Source organism: Schistocerca gregaria, chromosome X, assembly GCF_023897955.1.
Source record: "Schistocerca gregaria isolate iqSchGreg1 chromosome X, iqSchGreg1.2, whole genome shotgun sequence".
In the NCBI taxonomy this organism is placed as follows: Eukaryota; Metazoa; Arthropoda; class Insecta; order Orthoptera; family Acrididae; genus Schistocerca; species Schistocerca gregaria.
This window is the reverse complement of record NC_064931.1, coordinates 322,859,224-322,864,825: the sequence shown is the minus strand read 5'-3', so window position 1 is coordinate 322,864,825 and position 5,602 is coordinate 322,859,224.

The window sequence follows — 5,602 nt, the reverse complement described above, 5'->3', positions numbered from 1 at the left end:
ACTGTAATATTTTAGGAGACCTGCAATGGTTTTAAACGTGTAATTGTGCTGGACATTTCACAAGAAGAAGCATCGTTTAAGTTGAGTATTTCTTCATATTTAACAAAGATGATTTAATTTCAAATTGTTGGGAATCTTTCTGACTGAAGGTAACCTACGCTGTCCTCCTGTATACTCAACAGTTGCTATTAAATTTTGAAGCAAATAGAATATTTACTGTAGGTCATTGTGATGGCACTGCGATAACTACAGATATTCGAAAAAATTTTTATTGTTGTAATACGGTTAATGCTCGTTTCTAATGCATTATAACTTTAACATATTTGGAGGATTAAATCAAAAATAATATTATCTTGAAACACTGTAATATATTTGTGAGAATGAAAATGTATAAATATTCTATTCAACAATTTAAATATTTTAAGACAATAACCATGAATGAATTATATCCATTCCTAAAATTGAAACATTTCAGTTAAGCCGGTTTACATAGTTTGTTCCAAACGAGTATTAATGTACAGTTTAAATTTGCAGACTACACAGGTCAAGCAAGACATCTGTCTCTTTGCACACAGAAGTGAATTACGTGGTTACGAAGACCAGTTAGACACCTGTGACGAGGCATTGCTTACACGGGATCGTGCATCAGTCCCACACCTCACTGACAAACCTATGAATAAACATTAATTTAGGCGCGAGGTCTTCAATGGGCTGCATCTCATTGTCTGAAGGTGGTTACGTTGCAGCTAGTATGATGCCGTTCGGGATACGGGTTAGTAGACGCCGTTAGCGCGTGATCTCGAAAGTCAGTAAACGGGCAGAGGAAAGTGCATTGCAAGTAGGCACAGATACTGCAACACGTTGGGCCACTGTAGGATCTACGTAATAACGGCTGAACCTTTGGAACATCATTCTTCGTGGCAGTCAGCATGACAGCTCGGCATCGTGGAAGCAGGTAGCTCATTTGACGACAGCCTAAGGGACTGCACTGCACAACATCGCAGTCTCAGAAGGATTTAACAGACAGACATTAATGAAACTGAAAATTTGTGGTAAGGTCTTATGAGATCAAACTGTTGAGGTCATCGGTCCCTAGGCTTACGCACTACTTAATCTAACTTAAACTACATTCATGCTTATAAATTAAGGATAACCGCAGAATGTGATGCCACGCAACGTGGCACTACACAAAACTGGCACTAATAGCATGGGCACATAGGGAAGACACACGACACAGATCTAGAAGTCCACGGTATTGGTGATACGTAGAGAAAACGTCCCGAAACACATGTGCTGCAAAACGCCACTGTTTCCTGCACATGTATACCGACATCAATATGGGATATGATCACCATGCACACCTACACAGGTCGCACAAAGGGTTTGCATACTCTGGATCAGGTGGTCGAGCAGCTGCTGGGGTATAGCCTGCCATTCCAGCACCAGTGCCCGTCGCAGCTCCTGAAGGGTCGTAGTGGTTTTAAGACGTGCAGCGATACGTCGACCGAGAGCATCCCAAACGTGTTCGATGGGCTTGAGGTCTGGAGAACAGGCAGATCACTCCAATCGCCTGATATCTTCTGTTTCAAGGTACTCCTCCACTACGGCAGCTCGGTGGGGCCATGCGTTATCATGAGGAGGCAGGTGGGACGCAGTGTACCCTTGAAAAGCCGGACATACTGGTGCAAAATGACGTCTCGATACACCTAACCTGTTACAGTTCATCAGTCAAAGAAATGCTGGGGTGTACGTGGACTAATCATAATCCCACCCCACACCATCAAACCACGCCCTCCATACAGGTCCCTTTCAAGGACATTAAGGGTATCTGGTTCCTGGTTCACGCCAGATGAAAACCGGCGAGTAACACTGTTCAGACTATACCTGGACTCGTCCGTGAACATAACCTGGGACCACTGTTCCAATGAACATGTACTGTGTTCTTGACACTAGTCTTTACGGGTTCTCCTGTCACCAGGGGTCTGTGGAATGCACCTTGCAGGTCTAAAAAAATTGTTCAAATGGCTCAGAGCACTATGGGACTTAACTGCTGAGGTTATAAGTCCCCTAGAACTTAGAACTACTTAAACCTAACTAACCTAAGAACATCACACACATCCATGCCCAAGGCAGGATTCGAACCTTGCAGGTCTCCGGGCAAATAAACCATTTCTGTTCAGTCTTCTGTAGACTGTCTGTCTGGAGACAAATGTTCCGGTGGCTGCGGTAAGGTCCCGAGAAAGGCTACCTGCAGTATTCCGTGTCCGTCTGTGGGCACTGAAGGTGAAATATCGGTCGTCTTGTGGTGTTGTACACTGTGGACGTCCCGTACTGTACGCCTGGACACGTTTCCTGTTTGCTGGAATCGTTTCCATAATCTTGAGATCACACTTGTGGCACACAGCGGGCCCGTGCTACAACCTGCTGTGTTTGTCCAGCCTCCAGTCGCCCTAGCATTCTACTCCTCATAACGTCATGAATATGTGTTGTTTGAGCCATTTTCAACTCACAGTCACTACGTCTGCACACTTACTCGCTGTACCGTACTCTGTCATGCAACAACACACCTCTGCATATGTGGACTGCTGCCAGCGCCACCGTGCGACGACAGCGGGTCCAATGCACCACATGGTCGTGCCCCGAGGTGATTTAAACCCGCAAACCCCCAACCAGAGCGTTGTTTCACCATGTATTAGCATTATCCTTAATTTATGAGCATGAGTGTAACTTACGCGAAGGACTACACACACACCCATGCCCGAGAGATAACTCGAACCTCCGACGGGGGCAGCCGCTCGGAGCATGCCCCAAACCGCGCGGCTACCCCCCCCCCCCCCCCTGCGGATCGATTAATGACAGGCAAAAATTTTCCTTCAGAGGCAAATACGAATCGTGTTGCTGTTACAAAATATTCGAGTCTGTGTGAATCAGATGAGCTGAGAAATCAAAATTCAGGCGTGGTAGGTGAGGCAGGCGATCAGCTGATAATAGCTGTTTAATCGATAGTGACACTGTGGACGCTAGTTGTAATTTAAAAATCGTACATTACGAGAATTTTATAGATCTGCCCAACGAAATGGGTTGCACAAGAAGTTTACGAATGGTACTGTTAATTTTAGACTGAGAAGCCAATTTGCGCGAAGTCGTAGCTCGAACTCGCATTCGGGAAGACGACGGTTCAATCCCGCGTCCGGCCATCCTGATTTAGGTTTTCCGTGATTTCCCTAAAATCACTCCAGGCACGGCCGACTGCCTTCCCCGTCCTTCCCTAATCCGATGAGACCGATGACATCGCTGTCTGGTCTCCTTCCCCGAAACCAACCAACCAAACGTAGCTCGAGCAAAGGACCTTCCTTATAGCGCTTTAATACTGGTTTTACACTTGTTTCGGTTGTCTCTTACAACCGTTAAACCTTGAGTTTTCTCTCGGCGACAACCAGCTCCGCAGTGTATGGCGTTATATATGGTGAAGAGGATGGTGACACGGACGCCTCCGCTTGTCAATATTAACAACAACCGGCTGGGAAGCAGCTACCTCAGAATGAAGTTCCAATACACGGTACTCAGGGAACTGCTCTGGATACTACGGTTAATACAATGAGTCAATCGTTAGCGGTCGTGCGGCATGAATTGGAATACACTCTGACGAAGAGAAGACGGAGTTGTGAGAATAGAATCCCTACAGTTTCTTCAAAGCGAGAAATTAGCGACAAAGCAAGATTAGTGTGGGATCAAGAATTCTAAATCTTCATTGCAGAATGCAAACCATTATCACCCGCTACTAGTGTTCCAAATGTAGCTGATCCCCTGTGGCACTAACTTCTGGCGCCACTCGCAAATAATAAAATGTTGTCAACACTACTCTAGCGGTAACTGTAACTTATCAGCAGGCCCATAACGTCTACCAACGTACACATAGTGGATCGTACGTTGTTTATATGGGAGTTTTGGATTAAAAACTTGGCCATCTACACCCTACGACTCCATGGAAACGCTTGCATCCTTCCTTGACACAACTCAAGAATGCTATGATTAATATTTCTTCTGTTGGTAAAATAAAGGAACTGGTCGAACTGAAAAGTCCAGACAAGGCTACTTCCTTAGCCAAACCTGGAGTGTTAAAGTCTAAAAATACAGAAACTTAAACGCCTCCTTTCGTTGTTCGCATACTGGGAGTAGTCAGAAAATTTAATACCGAACTTGAAAACGTGGAGATTTTGGAATTCGTAAAACCCGTCATCCCAGTTACTGATGTTCGCAGGTTTCCGAAGAGATATGGTAAAGAACAAATTGTCAAACTGCAGATCTGCCTGTTAACTTTTGACTCTCAAACTCTATCCATACCACTAGGTATACTGTGGAGCCTGTCATCTGCGAACTCGCCATCTCAATGTGCTTGTAGACTCGAATGACTCAGAAAAGACAGCGAGTACATGAGTCCGCAAGTGATTCCCATGGACACGTGCCTGTTTAAAAACAAACGATTCATATGTGTAAATAGACACGCGTCCACATAAAACAACTTTACAGGAGAGGCAAAAAAAAATCAGTTCACATACAATTATTTTTATATTTTATTGTATTTTTCCTTTTTATAGTATGGTACATAATGATATGTATAATAATATGCATAAAAGTGTAAATATTTTTCTCTCAGGTCAGAGGCGTGTAAGTCAGTGGCCATGTGTCCTTTTAAAAGTAAAAGAATTTTCTAATTCATAACAGTAAAGAGCTAATACTTAATATTATTGTTTTCGAAGTCCGTAGCTGCATCTTATCGATATTCTATTCAGAGATTATTAGCAGTCTGAAGGTGTTCCTTAGAAGCCCAAAGACGTACAAGTATGTCACTGCAGTTCCTGGTGCTTTTCGGCTGTACACGAGGTGTGAAAATTGGCTGAGTACAAAAGATTGTTTTTGTTCTTTAGTAACACTTTTTCAAAGACTATATGGAAAGTCCAGCTTGTTTATAATAATTTGTCGTTTATAACGTTTCTTGCATTCAGTTTTCTTCAGTGTTAGAATGAATTTATTAGATTTTCTTGATTCTGCAGTCTTTCTAGCATAGTCGTCTGGTGTGTAGTCCTCGGTCGATTTTTCAAAAAGCTCTTTTTATAACACCGGAATGTCAATTACATGGTAGGAAAGTGTGCTCGTTATTGCAAAAATCTAATTCACAGATTTCAGTCTGCCAATCGAATGACAGTGAAGTTACGGTTTTGTGTCGAACTCCCATCTGAAAACACTTAAGGATGTCTTATTCTGTTCGTAATATAATCACCTGTATATTATTGAATGAAGGTACATACTTAAGTTGAGCCTTTTCAGACCTGTCCTTCATTGTACACAGACACAGCAGTCTCTTTTGCCTTGAGGCTTCGTATTCCAAGTACATTTACCCACAGCTTTCGGTAATAAAGTATTTCCAAAACTGGTATATGTTGTAATGGCAGGTTTTGTATGTAATCCACAACTATTCTGGCACATCATCGGTGTGAGAACAGAGTTCCCTAATTTCTTTGATTTGGAATGGAATTTTTGTGCACACTTATTATGAACCTGTAGCTCCGCTATACAGACCATTCTAGTTCTTTCATTCAAT